The sequence below is a fragment of the Fukomys damarensis genome, unplaced genomic scaffold (genome assembly GCF_012274545.1).
Source record: "Fukomys damarensis isolate Sample0158 unplaced genomic scaffold, DMR_v1.0_HiC HiC_scaffold_39, whole genome shotgun sequence".
Lineage (NCBI taxonomy): Eukaryota > Metazoa > Chordata > Mammalia > Rodentia > Bathyergidae > Fukomys > Fukomys damarensis.
The window spans coordinates 112832384-112853706 of record NW_022900951.1 but is presented as its reverse complement, the minus strand read 5'-3'; the positions used below and the strand labels follow the sequence as shown (position 1 = coordinate 112853706).

At 43.4% G+C, this 21323-nt stretch overlaps 1 long non-coding RNA gene across 1 annotated transcript in view; it reads right to left on the bottom strand.

The window, feature by feature from the left end:
• LOC104875183 overlaps nt 1–6415 on the bottom strand; it is a 6521-nt gene extending 106 nt beyond the window's left edge. Inside the window, exons 1-2 of the long non-coding RNA XR_783995.3 lie at nt 5960–6415; nt 5102–5229 (exon numbers count right to left, since the gene is read on the bottom strand). This is a non-coding gene — a long non-coding RNA (uncharacterized LOC104875183). The remainder of the gene's footprint in view (nt 1–5101; nt 5230–5959) is intronic.
• Nucleotides 6416–21323: the final 14908 nt, after the last annotated feature.

The window sequence follows — 21323 nt, the reverse complement described above, 5'->3', positions numbered from 1 at the left end:
ACCAAAAAAAAAAAAAAAAAAAAAAAAAAAAAAAAAAAAAAAACTTAAGGCAGTTATGTGATGCTAGCACAAATCTATCCTATGCATAGGGTTGTGCAGATTACACTGAGTATGTTGTTTACAAATAGTTACACTGACAACTTAGAGAAAGAAAAAGAACATGTATTAATATTGTAAAGCAATGTAACACTTGCAAAATATCTAATGAAGGAAATGAAAGGTAGTTAGGCCTGTTGGTACCATCAATTTATAACTGTGTCATTATAAATTTATAACTATTATGAATTTATAATTGGGTACAGTTATAATTTTTTTTTGTTTTTTTGAGACAGGGTCTCACTGTGTAGTTGAGACTGACCTGGAACTCACTATGTGGTCCAGGCTGGTCTCGAACTCACAGCGATCCTCCTGCCTCAGCCTCCCAACTGCTGGGATTACAGACGTGAGCCACCATGCCCGGCCCAGTTATAAATTTTTTACACAGTATAGCTATAAATTCGTAACATTTCATATGTCTAATATCATTGGTTCTCTGGATGTATAAATTTTTCAGATACCTCAGCCATTCTTAACCTTTTTGTAATGGTCAGAATTGGTTTTTAGTGTTTTTTTGTGTATGCATGTTTTATAGAAGGGATTGAACTCAGGACGTTATGCTTGCAAGGCAGGCACAGTGCCACGGAGCTAATTCTCCGCAACCTCATTTTTTTTTTTTTTGGTTTTTTGAGACAGGGTCTCACTATGTAGTTGAGACTGATCTGGAACTCACTATGTAGGCCAGGCTGGTCTCCAACTCACAGCGATGCTACTGCCTCAGCCTCCCGAGTGCTGAGATTACAGGCGTGTGCCAACACGCCCAGCTTCAGGGGGTTAAAGTTTAATGGTTAAATCAAGTTAAATGCCATCACATTGGAAGCAGACCAATCCAAGAAGAGGGACAGTGCACAGAAGAGAATGGTTACTTTTTGGGGGCAAGTACCGGGGATTACTGGGGCCCTTATGCTTGCAAGGCAGGCAGCAGAACACTGAGCTAAATCCCCGGCCCTGGAATGGTTCCTTTTATCAGTCAGGGTCACGAAAAGAGAAGAACCAGAAGATCATAACAACCACATGCAATTTGTGGTCCTAGACTGAATTCTGGTTTGCATATTTTGGAGATGGCTGGGGAAACTTATGCACTGGATAATGGATGAGATAAAAAATGTACTGATGTGGAGAGATGGAGTTAATGAAGACAAAAAAAATGCAAGTTACAAAACAACATGTATACCATGATTTTATTTCGGTAAAAAGTTGCATATCGACACTCAGTCATTACTGGTGGCAATCAAAACGGTATGGTAAAAAAAAAATGGTATGGTCATTTTGGAAGACAGTTTGGCAGCTTCTTACAAAACTAAACATATTCTCATCAGGCAATCCAGCCATTGTGCTCATTAGTACTTACCCAAACAAGCTGAGAACTCACATCCACACAAAAACCTGCACATGAATATTCACAGAAACTTTTTTCATGATTTCCCACATTCGGAAGCAAGCAAGATTTGGTGGGTGAATGGATCAAGTGGTCCATTGAGACAATGGACTATTATTCAGTGCTAAAAAAAAATAATATCAAGCCATGAAAAACCATGGAAACAGCTGGGTATACATAGCTTAGTAGTAGAGCCTTTACCTAACGGTAAAGCCCTGGATTTGATCCCCAGCACCAAAAAATACACATGGAAGAAGCTTAAAGCCACATTATTAAGTAAAGAAACCCATCTGAAAGGCTTTATACTGCATGATCCCATTACGTGACTCTCTGGAAAAGGTGAGAGCATGAAGAATATGAAAAGATAAGAGGTGTCAGGGGTTAGAGAAGACTGAGGGACAAACAGGAGAGGCACAGAAGGTTTTGGTATGGGTGAAATTATCCTGTGTACATTAAGACTACCCACAGGTCATTCATTACACATCTTTCCAAATCCATAGAATGTCCAACACCAAGAGCGATCCCTAACGTGAACTATAAACTTCTGGTGACAATGATGTTTCAACGCAGGTTCAACAACTGGTGTGGGATGTCAATAGCAGCCCAAGTCGGGAGAGGCGGAAACTACTCAAGATTTCCCTATACTTTCTGCTCAATTTCTCTGTGAACCTAAAACCCCTTTAAAAAGAAATACAGCTTACTAGAAATGTGTGTGTGCATGAACATGCATAAAAAATCTAGAACATATGGAAAGAAATCAGGAGGAGTAATTTTCTAGATGTTAGAAATTTTTCTTACTTTTCCTTATCACTTTTTTTTGAGTCAGGGTCTCAGCCTATCCTTGAACTCACTATGTAGCTCAGGGTAACCTGGCTTCCAGCTAATTTTTTTTCCTAGCTACATGTTTTAAACTTCTACCATGTGTGTTATGGTTTTTATAATAGTAAAAGTTTAAAAAAATCAAGGAGTTAGATGCTACTGAATTAAGGGAATTAAGAGGGTTAAATATAATAAGAGACTTGCTAAAGAATAAAAGGTGCAAACTCAAAAATGTAGAACAATTTTGGAGGTGAAAGTAACAGCCTAAAAATAAGAGCTTACAGAAAAAATATTTCACCTAAACATTATGGTTAAAGATAATACTTCCTAGCTGGGTTTGGTGGTACACACCTGTAATCCCAGCACTTGGGAAGCTGAGGCAGGAGAATCAAAAATTTTGGGCCACTCTGGGTTATACAGTGAGACCTTGGCTAAAAAACAAAAACAAAAAACTTAAATCATGTTTCTTTTTTTGGGGTGGGGGGTTTGAGACAGGGTCTCACTATGTAGTTGAGACTGACCTGGAACTAACTATGTAGCTCAGGCTGGTCTCAAACTCACAGTGATCCTCCTGCCTCAGCCTCCAGTGCTGGGATTACAGGCGTGAGCCACCACGCCCGGCTTAAATCATGTTTCTTTGCTAAGAAGTATGCTGAAAAAATGCTAGGCCTAGACACCAACAATCAGGGAAAAAAACCAAATATAGACTAAGAAAACCCTGGGGTTTTTTGTTTTTTTTGGTATTTTGGGGGGTACCAGGGATCGAATTCAGGACTTTGTCCTTGCCAGGCAGGCACAGTGCCACCGAACTAAATCCCCGACACAAGAAAACACTATTTCTTACATGGTATATGCTTGGCAAGTTGTTGGCTAAAACTTAGAAGAAAAGACAAGGGCTGGGAGTGCAGCTCAGTGGTACGGCACTGGCCTGGCAAGCACAAGGCCCTGAGAAGAAGAGGAAGAAGGAAAGGCATAAAGATTCAATCTACAACCCTATCTTTAACCAAGCACTAACCGAAAATCCAAGTGGATTAAAGATCTAAATATTAATACAGAGACAGTAAACTTGTTGGAAGATAAGTTAGGCAGAACTCTCGAAGACATTGGCATAGGAAAGACTTTATGAACAAAACATCAGTAGCACAGGAACTAGCACAAAGAATCAACTGGGATCTCATCTTACTAAAAAGCTGCTAGAGAAACCACCAATAAAGCTAAGAGACAACCTACAACGTGGGAAACAATTTTTACCAGCTGCTCCTCAGACAAAGGTCTACTATCTAGAATATACAAAAAACTCAAAAGAAGCAGACCCCCCCAAATATAAAGACCTGATCCAAAAATAGGCATCTGAAATGAACAGACATTTCTCAGACAAATATATATATATATGAAAAAATGTTCAATATCACTGGGCATTCAAGAGATGCAGATGAAAACAGCACTGAGATTCCACCTCACCCCACAAAGAATGGCTGCTATCAAGAAATCAACCAATAACAAATGTTGTTGAGTCTGTGGGGAGAAAGGAACCCTTCTCCATTGTTGGTGGGAGTGCAGAATGGCGCAACCACTGTGGAAATCAATATGGAGACACCTCAAAGAACTCTGATTAGAGGTTCCACTTGACCCAGCTATCCCTCTGCTGGGTATCTTCCCAAAACAATTAAATGAATCATACCACAGTGATATAGGCTCACCCAAGTTTATAGCAGCAGTTTTTAATAGCAATTGGAAAAAGTCCATTTGCCCATCAACTGGAGACTAGATGAAGATGTGGTTTTTCTGTAAAATGGAGTACTACTCAGGCATAAAGAATGAGAAACTAGAGACATTTATAGCTAAATGGATACACATTGAGGCCATACTCTTAAGTGAAAGAAATAGGACACACATGTGTAAATACTGAATAGTTTTTCTGGTGTGAAAAACTAAAAGTGTAAATAAGGCTCAAATGTATAACTGATAATGTGAAAGAAAAGGTCTAAAGGTGTAGAGGAAGTGGGAAGGGTAGGGGAAAGGAAAGAAGGGAAAAGAAAAAGAGAAAATGGAAACAAAGTCTTTGTAAATAGGGGAGGATGGAGGGGGTGAAGGGAGAGCAGGAGAATGGGGAAAAAATAAGAACCAAGATATAGCATGTAAAGGTACAAGGTCCCAATGATGAATGTAACTGTACTGTATACCTAAAAAGTACTGATAAAAAATGAAAAAAATAAGAAGGCAAGGCAAGCTCCAAGTTTCAAGATGTTCTTTAAAATCCCCTAGCAGCTGGGCATGGTGGGTCACCCCTTTAATCCCAGCCCTCGGGAGGCTGAGGTAGGAGGATCACCATGAGTCCCAGGCCAGCCTGGGCAACATAGTGAGAACTCTGTCAAACTGAAACTTTCGAGTTGACTGAGTCTACAGTCAACCACAGCCAGGCCTGTCGTCAACCTCACACTGTGTTTGTGGTACCTTCTACCAGAACACACTTCCAAATACTAAATTAGGCAAGTAGGGCTCAGAAAATAAGCCTTATTCCTTAATGCCTTTTGACTTGAATAATCACTGCCTCAAAACAATTTTTTGTGTGTGTGTGTGGCGCTGGGGATTGAACTTGGGACCCTGTGCATGCTGGGTAACTGTTCTACCACTGACCTATACCTGCAGCTCCCAAAATAGCTTTTTGAGTCAGCTTACAATTAACGAAACAAGACTACCAAGGGAGTCAAGAAATTACTGAGTTGGGGAATCCCACGAAAGTTGTTATGCCAGAAATCGCTGGCTAAAGAAAACTAGTAAGTTAAATTCCGTTAAATGAAAGCTTACTATGTGGAAAGTTGTCATTTTATTTAAGTCATCTTTCTGCGTTGTCTCATTTTCTCACAAGCCTCTGGAAGTTAACAGCATTATCTTGGTGTTTGCAGCTGGAGGACGACCCAGGAGACCGAAGGGCACTAACAAGAACCAAGGGGGGAAAAGTGTGAGACCACAGGAATAAGGGATGAGGGAAACACGGACTTAATTGAGAAAGACAACGAACCGTGCTAGCAGAAAGGGGGTGGACGGAGGAGGAGGCTGCGGTGCTGCGACGCTGGGGAAGGAGTCGGGGCGGAGAGCTAGCTGAGGGTGAGAAGCTAAGAGAGGTGGCGATGGAGCCAGCAATCGGGAGAAGAGATGCAGCGGAAAGGGAGAAGAGGCGAGGAGAGTGCAGAGGAAGAGGGGGGTGAAGGACCTGAGAGGGAGAGTAAGGATGGGCCAGAAACAGAGGCGAAAAGCAAAAGAACAAAGAGGGAGAAGAGGAACAGAAGAGGAGGGTGGGCGGGGAGAGAGGAGGGGCCTGTGGGAGGGGAGGGGATGTGGGCGTGGTCACGAGGAGAGGATGTGATGGGGAGATGGAAGGAGGGGCGGAGCCTAGAGGAAGAAGCAGGTGGAGAGGAGGAAGACAGGGCAGAGAGGGAGCGGGGAGAACTGAGAAGAAAGGGGAACGAGGCACTCAGAGGGCGAGAAACTGAGGGCGGAGATGTAGAGAGGGAGAAAAAAGAGAGAGGGGAAAAGTGACCCGGATCCGCGAAGTGGGAAGATCGGAGATTAAGACCTAGGCACCCCCAGAGAGGGGCGCTGGCAATCCGCCCCAGGCCCCAGCCCGAAGCTTTCCCCCACCTCTCTTTCCCTTGCGGTTCTCACCTGACAGGATGCGGTCTCTTGGCCCGCCTTACTGAAGTTGACCGGGGCCAATCCCGGGAGGTAGGTAGAAAGCCACTCCGTGGGCCCCGTGAGGCCACAGGAGCAGCCCCAGGCTCTGCAGCCACCTCAACCCGAACAGAGGGTGCCAGAGGCGCCAGAGGATGGTTTCCTGGCCAAAACCACGAGGGCCCATTTCAGGAGCCGGTGCAGGTTGCTGGGCGACAAGCACGCCCAGTGAGCTCAGAACCGGTGGAAGGGAGCGGAAGTGACTAGGAAGAATCACAGACAGGGAAGGGCCGAGACTGGTTGGCTGGACGAGAACTCCAGGTTGGGAAAAAAAAGACGCTGGTTTGGAACCCGGTTGCTAGGATGCCCGGAGGGGCGAGCGAGACGAGTGCGCATGCGCCTGGGTCCCGCCGCGCTTTCCGCCCAGTGCCCATCCCCCACGCCTGCTCTGGGCTTTCCCGCTGTTCCGGCCGGGCTTCACGCTCTGCCCTACTTGCCTCGCTGCCGAGCCGGGATGGGGGTGGGGGTGGGTGCGAAGGGAAGCTGGTTGAGAGATCTCACCATCACCAGGGCTTGCCTCCGGGAGGCTGTTTCTCAGTTTCAAACTAGCAGCGTTACCATCCTCCTCTTGATTGCAGGGCCATGAGGTCCAACAACTGCAGCTGTCTATCGGGGACTTGAAACTCAGCTAGTCCAACTTTGACGTTCTGTAAATTAAAATGCACGCTGGGTTTCAAAGACAATATCAAGCATCTTAATCATTCAAATATTGATGACATTGGGATAACAATATTTTAGTTAAATAAAACGCAATTTCACATTTTTTAAGATGTGGCTACTAGAAAGTTTAAAATTATATATGTGGCTCACATCGCTGGCCTGGAGAAGGAAAAAGGAAGGGGGAAAGACTAAAGAAAGGAATAGGGAGCACAAGGTCTGCTCTAAGATACTGAATGAAAGCCTCTCTTGTCTTAGCAACGTGTTTGTGACCTCTGTAAGAATCATTGTCTCCCTTGCCTCCTGCTCTTTGTGGTTTCCTATAATGCCGAGGGCTTGCATTTGGACCAAGAGGGTATTATAGGTATCATAGGACAAAGGTGGTAGAAGAGCTTAATTATTTTACCCCCTTTTGCCAGAAGAGCTTTGGAGAACAAGAGGTCATTTGTTTCCGCTGAAACTTGTTCACATCACTAAGTGCCTTTCTGTCCAAGTTCCCTCTCTCAAGATTCGCTTCTTTTTGTGATTGGCAGGAGGTAATTCAACACAGAAGAAAGGCTGGGATCTGGCCCTTAGCCTAGACATGTAGAAACCTAGCCAGTTAACTCTTGGACTAGAAGCCTAGGGAAAATTGTTAGAGAAATGAAAGAAAATGTATGAATGCTCAGAAGTAGGGGAGTTTTGCAAGTGAAAAGACTGAACTAGACTAAGAACATTGGAGCAGCCCATGTAAAGATTCGGGGTCAGATTAGCAAGATTAGAAGGCCACTGTCTTTGTGAAGGGGAATTGGAAAAGAACCCTGGAAGATTGAGAGTGAAGTAACCAGAGTGTAAGTAAAAATTTGTGTTCACTGCTATATAACCACTACTCTCTGGGCTGCCTTTGAGTAAAAAAGTGTATATATTAAAATGGAAAGGCCAAGCGTGGTGGCGCACATCTGTAATCCCAGCACTCGGGAGGCTGAGGCAGGAGGATCGCTGTGAATTCGAGAGCAGCCTGGGCTACATAGTGAGTTCCAGGTCAGTCTCAACTACATAGTGAGACCCTGCCTCAAAAAACCAACAAAAAAAATGGAAAGGAGGCCAAGTGACCAGACTGCCACAGACTGAGGGCTGGAGGCTAGGGAGGCCCAACCCTAAGAGATCTCAATACTTGTACAAGTCCCAGCCCTCCTAGTGCCACCATGAAGCCCATCTGTTAATGTCACCAGCTTTAGCCACCTGCTGAGCATCAAGCTGAGCCCAGAGACAGCAGATGGGCAGGCCCTGGAGGCCAACCACCTGAGGGCAACATGACCAAGATCCGGAAGCCTCATATTCCATGCACAGTGGGAGTCTGGGAGTTTGTCAGTCGAGCCTGTCCGAATCTGTCCAAACCATGTTCATGTTTTGCCTGATCACCTCAAACAAGATGCTTAAACCCTGGGGCAGCCTTGTACAAGGCTGTGAGACACTTTGCCTGGGCAATTTAGCAAAGCTCTGTCTCAAAATAAAAATGTTTGGAAAGAGATGTGGCTCAGTGGTAGAGTGACTGTGTGTGTGAGTGTGTGTGCGCACATGCATATGTGTGATACTGGCGATTGAACCCAGAACTTTCTTAGCAAGCTATATTCCCAGCCCATGTTTTTTGTGTTTTGTTTTTTGTTTTCGTTTTTGTTTTTTTGTTTGTTTGTTTGTTTTTGGTTTTTGAGACAGGGTCTTACTATGTAGTTGAGACTGACCTGAAACTCACTGTGTAGCCCAGGCTGTTCTCGAACTCACAGCAATCCTCCTGCCTCAGCCTCCTGAGTGCTGGCATTACAGGCATGCGCCACCAAGCCTGGCTTGTGTGTTTTGTTTTGTTTGTTCCTGACAAGATCTTGCTAAATTTCCCAGGTTGGGCTCTCAATTACAATCCTCCTTCCTTGGCCTGCATAGTGCTGAGATTATGGGTGTGCACCACCATGCCCTGCTAGTTGTAGAGTGATTGCATACTATGCCCAAGGCCCTAGGTTTAATCCCCAATACCAGGCAATGAATCACTAAATACGTAAAATGCATTTACCAGTATAGGCTATACCTGAAGCTGAAGGGAGATGTGGGTTTTCCTTCCTGTGTCGCTAGAGACATTTTGGTGAAAGAATACAAATCACTGTAATCATTTTATTAACTTTACTTCTCTCTCCCCCTTCTTGTCTCTTCTCTTTCTTCTTGAGCACAGGATCCACTTCTTCCTTGTCTTCACATCTTTTTTTCGTTCAGATTGAGGATCTTATGAAGAGCATAATACACAGATTCAGAATCAATGAAAAGATGAATGTCTAAAGCATTTTCACATATTTTACCTTATTTGCAAACCGTAAGAAAATGTAATCAAAAAAATGAGAGTAAACTAGACAATAAAGATAATTCTTGCTGGGCATGGTGGCACACGCCTATAATCCCAGCATTCGGGAGGCTGAGGCAGGAGGATTGCTCTGAGTTCGAGACCAGCCTGTGCTACATAGTGAATTCCAGGTCAGTCTCAACTACATAGTGAGACCCTGTCTCCAAAAAAAAAAAAAACAAACAAACAAACAAAAAAATTCTCACCACCACCACCACCCCTTTCTTTCTCTTTTTTGGAGGAGAAGGGGGTTCTCACTATGTAGTTCTGCTAGCCTTGAACTGTCCTTGAACTCAGCCTCCCAAGGGCTGGACTAGCAGGCATGAAACCCCACTCCAACCCCACCCCTCGTCCTATTCCTTCTTTTTCTATAGCAAAATAGTTTTCCAAGTTCTTTCTCATGGTTCCTTCATGCTATTCTTTCATGACTGTGTCAAATAGGTAGGTAAGTTGTTGATCTCTCCACTTGTTGTGAAGTAACTGAGGCAAAGAGAAGAGAAATTTCATTCGCTTCTCCTGGGTCACAAAGGTAATAGAAGAAAAGATAAGGCTTAAAAGAGAGTTTACATGCAGCCAGGGGTTTAGCTCAGTGGTTCCACTACCTACCTGGCAAGCATAAGGACCCGAGTTCGATACCTGGCACCGCCCCCTCAAAAAAGAGAGTCTGCCATCTAATGCAGCTCTCCAGTACACTGTTAGTAAAAGGAGTATAAAGTGGTGTTTTAGTTACTTTTCCATCACTGGGACAAAATAATCCCTGACATACATAACTTAGAGGAGCAGAGGTTCATTTAGGTTCAGGTTTCAGTCCATACACAGTGGCTCCAAGACAAAAATGGCTTTAGCACAGGAGGGTTGGGCCTCAGTCCATGAGAGCTGGGAAGGAGAGACAAAGCAATTAGCCAGAGAGACAGGAAGCTGCCCTTCCTCCTCCAATCAGACCCCACCTCCTCAACGCACCTTCAGCTATGACCTCATCAAAGGATGAACCCACTGGGAACACATAAGACTTTGAGGAGACATGATTGATCCAAACCATAGCAATAAAAGGCAGAAATAAAGTCCTTCTGAAATGTAGCTATTAGGCCGGGGATTTACCTCAGTGGTTCCACCACCTGCCTCACAAGTGCAAGGTCCTTAGTTTGATCCCTGGAACCAAATAAATAAAATAAATATAGCTGTTACATTTCCAGCTGCAAACCAGGCCTGTAATCTGAGTACTCTGAGAGGCTGAGGCAAGAATATCGCAAGTTTGAGCTCAGCCTGGGCAATTTAATGACTTACCGACATCCTGTCTGAAAATAAAAAATTAAAAGGACTGGGAATGTAGGTCAACACAAAGGCCCTGAGTTCAATACCCAGTACCAGAAAAAAATAAATCCAGCTGCATCAATTCAGAATGTTTCGGGTACAAGCTGGGTGTGGTGGCTCACACCTGTAATCCCCTGTACCCAGGAGGCTGTGGTAGGAGGGTGATGATTTGGAAGTCAACCTGGGTAGTTTAGCAAGACTCTGTCTCAAATTAAAATAAAAAGGACTGTGGATGTAGCTCAGTGACAGAGCATCCTTGGGTTCAATGCCCAGTACCACATACACACACAAAATCACCTTCTCAGCAAGGCCCTTCCTGACATCCCATGTAAAATAGACAAACACGCATATATTACCTTCCTTATCCTGTTTTCTTTTTTGTCCGTGGCACTTAATTCACCATTTCGTCATGAGTTAGGCGCTACCTTTGGAAATTACACCTAGTGAGAGCAAACCATGACCTTTGTAAAATTTAGTGTCACTCAGATTATTTTGCAAAGGGGAGAAAAACAAGAAACGGCACCTTATCAAAGCAGGTGCTTCCAATCACGTTAAAGAAAAGATAAAACAGACTAATGCAACAACTAGGTCTTTAATAAAGCTGTCCAAGTTTCTAACCATTAAACATATCTGAGTCGCAGTTTCCATCCTCTTTCCAGCTCTCTTCAGTGTGTTCACCGCAAAATGAGGCAGTGGGACAAAGGAATACTGTGATCCAGTGGAAACATGCTCCATTTAAGCTGTGCTTCGAAATCTGTGCCTTGGAACATCAGAAAGGGAATTAGTGTGCTCTGGTAGGCCAAGTTCACCAGCTGCAGAGGCCACTTCATACCTTTCATGGTGTACATGACAGGGCCAGACCAGCTCGTCCTTTGGCTTCCTGCCTCGGCTCGACTTTTCCTCCACAGTTTCCCAAAACCTAAATACGTTTCTTCCAAAGTTATATTGGAAATCTGACCATGACTCACTCCTGTTTAAAATCCTTCACTGGGACAGTAACCCCAGTGCAAATGGGGCCTGGAAACATTAAAATGACATTGGCTGGAAAACTGCTGAAAACCAAATAAAGTCTGTAAGTTAGTTAATGGCATGGAACCAGAGTTGATTTCTTAGTTTGTTCATTGTGCCATGGTTGTGTAAGATGTTCACAGCAGGTGAACCTCAAGTAAAGGGTATATACAAGGCCACTTTGTAACTACAACATATCTGTAAACCTAAAATTACCTCAAAATATGAAAAGGTTCTACTGGCTTTCCTTCGGCTTAAAGATAAGTTCCAACTACACACACACACACACACACACACACCCCTCGTCAGCATTAAGTCAGTGGAAGTAAGGACCCTCCACTCCCACACTCTACTCTCTCCTCGTGTCCTAGAGAACTGTCTTCAGTTGCCCTAAGCAGCCAACTCTCTCTAGCCTCTGGACAAGAGCGATCTTTCTGGGTCCTTGGGTCTAGCATGTTCCCCTTACCCAGAGACTTCGTCTGCTACCTTTTGCTTGGCTGAAATCTTTTTTTTTTCTTTTTAAGAGTTAACACCAAGAAAACATTTTAAACTACAGAAACAATGGTTATAGTACAGAATATTCATAAGCAAAGATACACCAGGTTTTAAGTACTTACAAAGTTACAAACCATTTGTTTCCTTAACATGTTCGGTGTTTCAAGTTCGTACATGAAGATGATCAGATTCACCATTTTGGGGGAGTAGGGGGGAAAAAGGGGTATCTATCACCAGCTAGATGTGCTCCCTGTATGCTCCGTTATTTATATGCAAGGCCCCGGTGACTGGAAGTGCAGTTGACAGGCATTTTAATAAACTGGACAGCAATTTGTTTCTGCGCGACAAGGCATCTTCACTCAGGAGCAATCGGGAGAAAACAGGAAACATGCTTGGCTGAAATCTTCTTTGTACATTTCAGCACTTCATTTGGAAGTTACTTTTCTCAGAAAATCTTCCTAACATACCCCACATACATGCAGAGTTGGGTTACGTGCCCTTGGTAGGTACTCCCACTGTTTCTGTGTGTACCTCTGATTGGTCACTTATCACAGTGTATTATAGTTCTATCACCCTATCAGTTAGTCATTAACTGGATCTTCTCTTTCTATCCACCTCTACCACCTTTTTAAAAAAATACTTAACGATTAAACCCAGGGCCTTTGAGCTATAGCATTGAGCTATGTCTCCAGCCTTATTCATTCATTCACTCGTTCATTCATTCATTCATTCATACAGACTCTTTCCAAGTTGCTAAGTTGCCCAGGGTGGGCTTGAACTTGTAATCCTCCTGCCTCGATACCCCAGAGTGTGGGGATTAGGGGCATGTGCCCCCCCATGCCCAGCTCATACCTACCACTTTGATGCATTGTAGTAGGGCAGCCATCGATAGCTTAATTTCACAGTGTTCAATTTCTGTCCCTGTGACAAGATACCTGAGATAATCAACTTAAAGACAAGAAAGATTTTCGGGGGGCTCATAACTTCAAAGGTCATAGTCCATAGTCACTTGGCCCTGTTGCTTTTGGGCCAGTGGTGAGGTAACACTTCCTGGCAGAGAGTGCATGATAAAGGGAAACTGGTCACCTCAACAGGAGACCGAGGGGAAAGAGGCCAGAATTCCAACGCCTCCTTCAAGGGCTCTCCCCCAATAACCTAACTTTCTCTTCCTAAGCCCCACCTCCTTAAGGTTCCACCACTTCCCAGTAACTCCACATACCTGGTATCAAGCCTTTGGCACATGACCTTTGAGGGATATTTATGGTCAAACCCATAACACACAGTCCTCACTGTTTGAAGGTGACATTTTCCACATGAGAAATTGTTCTTATCATTTATACAGAAGAGAGAGTTTTAGGTTTTTCCTTTGACACTTTGGTTTCAGAGTGTGAATAAACTTTTTATCAAAAGAGCATACACTTTTTTTTACAGCTTTTTATATTTATTTATTTATTTATTTATTTATTTGCAATACTTAAGATTAAGCCGACTCACATTGAACTACATCGCCTGCTATTTTTATTTTTATTTTGAGCCAAGTTGCCCAGATGGGACTTCAATTTAAGATCTATTTGCCTCAGCCTCTCACCTGCTGGAATTATAGGCATAAGCCACCACACTTGGCTTATTACAGCTTTGTAAAGAGCAAAATTTTACAAGCAAAAGTTTGCAGAGACTTTTACAAAATATACTGCTGACAAAATATGAAATTTTGATTATGTACAACAATCTTTTTCCAAGTAATTTAACAGGCTTTTTTGCCCTTTCTTGCCTTTCATATCTCATTTTAACAATAAGACTTTGTTTTCTCTTTAAGCCTCCCTACATTTATCCTGATGTCTATACCTTTAACTGCCATTTTACTTTAGCCTCTGGCTTCCTTCCTTCCTGTCCTCCACACTGTTAAAAGATGGTTTTCAAAAAGTGATAGGAGGGGGTGAAGAGAGGGCACGGACAAGGGGAAAAATGAGAACCAAGACCTGTCATGTAAAGTACAAGATCCTAATAATGAACGTAATTGTACTGTATACCTAAAATGTACCAATAAACTCAATAAAAGAAAAAAAAGTGATAGGCCGGGCGTGGTGGTGCATGCCTATAATCCCAGCACTCGGGAGGCTGAGGCAGGAGGATCGCTGTGAGTTCGAGACCAGCCTGGGCTACATAGTGAGTTCCAGGTCAGTCTCAACTACGGAGTGAGACCCTGCCCACCCCCCAAAAAAGAATAATAAAATAAGAGAAACATTTTGTTTTCTGATTTCAAAACTGACTATAAAGTTAAAGTTGTGGTACTGGCATAAGAGTACTGGCATAAGAGTAGACGTACAGATCAACAGAACAGAATATAGAAATGAATCCTTATATTTATTTCTTATATTTGTATGATGACTTGTAACAAATTATTTGTAGTACTGAGGATTGAATGCAGGGCCTTCACACTGAGCTATATTCTTAGCCCTTTTGAATTTTTTAAAATTGTATTTATTTATTTTTTAGTACCAGGGTCCTTGCGCTTACGAGGCAGGAAGTGAAACCACTGAGCTAAATCTCTGGCACTAATTTAATTTTTTTTTTTTTGATCTTTTGAGACAGGGTCTCACTATGCAGTTGAGACTGACCTGGAACTCACTATGTAGCCCAGGCTTGTCTCGAACTCACAGCGATCCTCCTGCCTCAACCTCCAGTGCTGGGATTATAGGCATGAGCCACCACGCCTGGCTAATTTTTTTTTAGACAGTCTTGCTAATTTGCCCTGTCTCATCCATAAGAAAATAATCCGATGAAAAATGGGTCAAATATGTGAAAAGACATTTCAGCAGAGATGGTACCAGTAATGAAAAGTACATAAAAGATTGTTGAGCCAGGCGTCATCGTGCACACCTATAATCCCAGCACTTGGGAGGCTGGGAGCACTTGGGAGACCATAGTGAGTTCCATGTCAGTCTCAAAAAAAAAAAAAGATTGTTGACATCATTCATTATTAAGGAAATGCCAACCGAAACTGCACTGACAGGGCTGGGGATTTGGCTCAGTGATTTTTTCACCTGCCTGGCAAGCACAAGGGCCCGAGTTCAATCCTCATCTACCAAAATAAAAAGAGGGGCTGGGGATTTAGTTCAGTGGTTCTGCCACTTATCTTGCAAGCATAAGGTCCCGAGTTCGATCCCTGGTACCAAAACAAACAAAATACATTGACATTCCATTCCACATCTAGTAGAATGGCTATAAAAATTAAAGCAAGCAAGATCAAAAACCGGCTAGGATATAAACATTGGAGCAATTCTCATACATTGCTTATGAACCTATAAAATGGTGAGGCTTCTCTGCAAAACACTTTGGCAGCTTCTCAAAAAGTTAAACATAAACCCCCTATGGAATCCAGCAATTCCACTCTCAGGTGCACACCCAAGAGAAATGACAACATATCCACAAAAAATTTTCATGTAGCCAGGCGTGGTGGCGCACGCCTGTAATCCCAGCACTCAGGAGGCTGAGGCAGGAGGATCACTGTGAGTTCGAGACCAGCCTGGGCTACATAGTGAGTTCCAGGTCAGTCTGAACTACATAGTGAGACCCTGTCTCAAAAACAAAAACAAAACAAAACAAAAAAAGTTTTCATGCAACATTTCATAGCAGAACTATTCAGAATAGTCAAAAAGGCTAAGCCCGTTAAGTGTTCATCAATTAACCAATGGGTAGTCAGTACATAGTGTGGCCATAAAATGAAACGAGGAGCAGCCAGAGTAGCGTGGGAGCATTTAAGGCCATGGAAACTGAATGTGTAGCCAGTGTCAAGGCTCATCTGCCTCATAGACCGTATAATAAAAAGGAGGGCTTTATCCTAGCTGCTGTGGAGAATTATAAACATATGGGGGTGTGAGCTCTCTGGGGAGAAGAGGATGTGGCATTACCTGTTGCTGCCTTATAAAGATGTGGTAACAGAGGGCCAGGGATTTAGCTCAGTGCTTCCACTGCCTGCCTCACAAGCACAAGGTCCCAAGTTCGATCCCCGGTACCAAAAAAAAAAATGTTGTGGCAACAGAAAGGACAGATGCAGTGGTGCAAGTGTATAGTCCCAGCTACTGGGAGGTGGAAGCAGAAAAACTACTGGCACAAGGAGTTCTGGGCAGCCCTGAGCCACGCAGTGAGACCTCATCTCAACAACAACAAACAAGGCCGGGCATGGTGGCGCACACCTGTAAGCCCAGCACTCAGGAGGCTGAGGCAGGAGGATCACAGCAAGTTTGAGGCTATCCGGGGCTACATAGTGAGTTTACGGCCAGCCTGAGCTACACAGAGTGACCTTGTTGCAAGCAATCAATTGATCAATCCAACAGGCTGGGGATGTCCTTTAGTGCAAGGGCCCTGGATTCAATCCCTAATACTGAAAAAAAAAAAAAAGCAATGAGAAAAACAACTCTAGGAATACAGCTCAGTGATCGATTGCTTGCCCAGCATACACGAGGCCATTCCACTACCACAACTGCCAAATGGGGAGGGGCTCAGAGGCTTACTACATTTACTCTGTGTTATCGTTAACTCCATCCTAACCTCAGTGCCTCAGGATACGACTGTATTGGGAGAGAGATTTTTTCAGGAGGTAATTGAGTGAGAAAAAAGCCCTTAAAGTAGGCCGAAATCCAATATTAACTGTGTCCTTGTAGGAAGAGGCAATTTGGACACAGACACATACAGAAAAGAGGAAGATCCTGTGAAGACAAAGGGAGAAAAGGCCCATCTGCAAGCCGGGGAGAGAGACCTTAGAAGAGATCCACTCTGGCAACACTTTGGTCTTGGACTGTAGCCTTCAAAACTGTGGATAAACTTCAGTTGTTAAAGCAGCCAACATGGCGCTTAGATACGGAAGCCTAAACAAACTAATGTGGTCCACAGAAGAGAGAAGGGCTTTGGCATGGCAATGTTTTCCATCTTTTGGTCTCAGGATCATTTTATATACTTTTGACTTATTAATCTATTTTTTTCTCTTCGCGTGCACTTTTTACCAATATAAATTTGTGACCCTTAAAAATTACAGTCATCGGGGAGAATTAGCACAAACACATATCACATAGTAACCATTTCTGTGTCCTCTTCCCCTTTCCACCGTCCCATCTCCCCTACCCACAAGTCCCCTTCCCTTCTCCACAGTCAACCTCCCTGTTTCCTGTCATCTCTCTCCCTTATTTATGTTATTTTTTAAAGGACTCGGTCTTGCTATGTCGCCCGAGCTGGCCCCGAACTCTTGGGCTTGAGCAATCCTCCTACCTCAGCTGGATGGAGCCAGAACTGTAGGCACACACTACTGCACTACTTGACAATGACTGAGGAATTCCAAGGAATTTTCCATGTGTTATGCTGCCTTTCTTATGAGTTTCTATGAGTCACCTCTATTGTCCCTATGGCTTTATATGTGTTGCTGTTTACCAGGTTAGCAAATAAAACTGAGGCAAATTTCAAGTATTGAATTTATTTAAAATAATCATATATATTGCGTGTGGTGATGCACACTTGTAATATAAGCGCTATGGGAGGCTGAGGGAGGAGGATCAAAAGTTGAAGTCCAGCCTGGGCAGCTTAGTGACTTAGCAAGATACTGACTCAAAATAAAAACTAAAAATAGTTTGGGGCTCCTTTTTTCCCCCTGCAGCCCCACCAGCATTTATTGGTCGATTTCGTGATAGCCATTCTTTGTGGGGTGCGGTGAAATCTCAGCATTGTTTTCATTTGCGTCTCTCAAGTGACCAGTGATGTGGAACATATTTTTCATTTTTTTTGTTTGTTTTTTTGTGACAAGGTCTATGTAGTTGAGACTGAACTGGAACTCACTATTTAGCACAGGCTGGTCTCACAGGATCCTCCTGCCTCAGCCTCCCTAGTGCTGGGATTAGAGGCAAGCACCACCACGCCCAGCTTTTTTCATATGTTTATTTGCTGTTTCTACTTCTTTGTCTGCACCTCTAGGCCATGCTCTTAAGGGAAATAAAGAGGACAAACATGTGTAAATGCCGAATAGTTTCTCTGGTGTGAGAAACTGAAAGTAAATAAGGATCAAAAGGCATAATACAGGGCCGGGGATTTAGCTCAGTGGTTCTGATGCCTGCCTTGAAGTGCAGGGCCCTGAGTTCAATCCCAGGTAACAAACAAACAAACAAAAAGGGCATAATAGATAATGTGAAATAGGAAAAAAAGGTCCAGAGTGGGAGGGGTAGGGGAAAGGGAAAAAGGGAAAGGAATAAACATGAGAAAAGGAAAAACTGGAAACAAAGTCTTTGTAAATAGGGAAGGGTGGAGGGGGTGAAGGGAGAGTAGGGGACTGGGGAAAAAATAAGAACCAAGATCCATCATGTAAAGGTACAAATTCCCAATGATGAATGTGAGCATAGTGTACACCTAAAATGTAAAATTAATTTTGTGTGTGTGGGGGGGGTTGAGACAGGGTCTCACTATGTAGTTGATACTGACCTGGAGCTCACTATGTAGCCCAGGCTGGTTTTAAACTCACAGCGATCCTCCTGCCTCAGCCTCCCAAGTGCTGGGATGACAGGCATGCGGCACCACGCACGGTAATAAAATTAATTTTTAAAAAATAGTGCTGGGGGAGTGGGGATTCAGCTCAGTGGTTCTGCCCCTGCCTAGCAAGCACAAGGACCCGAGTTCAATCCCCAGTACAAAAAAAAAAATTGTTCTGGGGATGAGTGCATTGCAAAGGCCCTGGGTTCATTCCCCAGGACTGCGTATGTATGGCTAAATTCTCAGACTTGCTCCTACATTCAGCCTGCTGTGATATTGTGTCCACTCATGAGAGATTAAGAGTGAAAAAGCACCTAATACCTGGATATTCTAAAAATTGGTTTGACTTTATGGATACTAACTAACTGGATCTATGAGACTTTTATGGATCCTCAAACCAAACGATGAGAACTACTTGACTAGAGGGAACATAATGATATATTTAAGGGTTAAAACTGACAGAATTCGATAATTAATGAAGTCTATGGCAAGTAGCAAGGAAGAGAGAAATGTCCTGGCTGACTCATCGGTTTCTAGCTTGTAATGAAAAAGAACCAGGTTTGGGGGTTGGGAAGAACTCTGAGGACTTTACTTTTGGCCATATTATTCCCTGACAGGCACATGTAGCCAAGTGTATTGCTCTAGAACGGAGATACAAATGTAGGAGTTGGTGGTTTATGGATGATAGAAGAAATCACATAGTGAGAGAGTATAGAACGAGAGGAAAATAAAATCAATAATTTATAGTAGGACAAAGGATGGGCTGCTGAGTTGCTGCAGAAGGAGACAGAAAACCAGGAAAATGTGATATCAAATATAAAAGAGTTTCAGAGCCAAGGGAAGAGAGCCTTTCGAGGAGAAAGGGAAGAAGGGACGAGGAAAAAGAAAAAGAAAATAGAAGGAAAAGCTGGAAACAGGCCAGGCGTGGTGGTGCACGCCTGTGATATCAGCACTTGAGAGGCTGCGGCAGGAGAATTGCCTTGAGTTTCAGGCCAGTCTAGGCTACATCATGAGTTCAAAGCCAGCCTGAACTATATGGAAAAGGCTGTCTCAAAAAAAAAAAAAAAGGCCATGTAAAACAGCAGAAACTGTGTGGTAATATGGGGATCTGGATGTCACTGATAACATGAAAGGAAGCTGTCAGGGGCAGGGGATTATCAGGAGAAAAGACAGATCGGAGTGAGCTCAGAATTGATTGGCAGGTCACGAAATGAAAGTCTTTTCATTTGATAACTTTTAATTGGAGATGTGTCTTTGCTTTAAATATTAAAACACCTTGAAAATAACAGATAAAAGAATTTAAACATTACAGAGAAGACTAAAATTGCACTCGACCACTGCTGTGAACCTGTTCTCCCCACCTCCGGGAGGTAAAATCTTACTTGTTCTGTTTATGTCCTCCCTGGCTCTTTGCTATGAATTAACATGTTATTGTTATATATGGTATAATTTTACATGTACACAGGTCACGTGTTTATGCACCTGTTATACATAGTGTGACATGCTGTATACAATGAATTACTTATTTTGGGTTTCTTTTTTGTTTTTGTTTTTTTGTTTTTTTGTTTTTTTGAGACAGGGTCTCACTATGTCATTGAAACTGACCTGGAACTCACTATGTAGCCCAGGCTGGTCTCGAACTCACAGAGATCCTCCTGCCTCAGCCTCCCGAGTGCTGGGATTACAGGCATGCACCACCACGCCCGGCTTGTTCAAATTTTTGTGTTGTGTGTATGTATAGTTTTTTGAGACAGGGGCTCACTCTGCAGTCCAGGCTGGCCTTGAATTTATTTTGTATCCAGGCTGGCCTCAAACTTGGGCTGAGCCTCCTGCCTTAGCCTGAAGAGTAGGTGGGATTATAGGCATGTGCCACCGCACCCTACTTACCCTCTTCACAGATGTTTAAGTGAGCGATATGGTATTCATATCTACAGGCATGATTTCGTACAGCAAATATCTAGAATGTATTCATCTTGCATCATTTATATTTTATGGACATTCCGTGGTGATTCGCTATTTCCTCCTCTTGCCCCTCGAAACCACAACGCTGCTGCTATAGATTCTGTAGTTTGGATAAGAGTACCCCAAAGGCCTGTGTGTTTAAGGCGTGGTACCCAGCCTTTGGCACTAACGGGGTGGGGGTGAAACCTTAGGAGGTGAGACTTGGTGCCCCATCTCCCATTCCCTGGGGACATGTCCTTGAAGGGGACACGGTCTCCTGGTCCCTCTTCTTCCTCTCTCTGGCATCCTGTCCATCAGGTGAAAGGTTTTTGCTCCCCCCATGCTTCCCCCATGAGGTGCCTGCCTGGCCACAGGTCTGGAGCAACAGGGCCAAGTGACTACAGGCTCAAATCTCAGAAATCAGGGGCCAACGTAAACCTCCTCTCTTTGTAAGTGGATTTCTCAGGTTTTTGTCACAGTAACAGAAAGTTGACTAACACGAGTCTGACTATTTTAAATATTTTATGTGTTTGGAATCATGCAGTATTTGTCCATTTGTGACTGGATTAGGCCATTAAGGCTTATTCTTGTTGTTGCATTTTGCAGGATTTCCTTTTTTGCTTTGTATTGTTTTGTTTTTTGAGACAGGGTCTCTCTGTGTAGGTCGGCTGTCCTTGAATTTACTAGGTAGCCCAGGCTGGCCTCTCACTCATGGTGATTTCCTGCCTCAGCCTCCCAAGTGCTGGGATTACATGTGTGCGCCACCACACCCAACTCTTTCTTTCTTTCTTTTTACTAGAAAGAACCCAGAGCCTTCACAATAAACTATTTCCTTAGCCCCTGTTTGTATTTTTAATTTTGAGACAGGGTCTCATTAAGGAATTAAGTTATCCAGATAGGGTTTCAATTAATAATCCTTCTGAAAAGATGCCAAAAAGCTTTTGTACATAGGAAGGGGAAGCTGCTGGGGGGATGAGATAAAATAAAATTTAATAATTACAAAAAAATCAT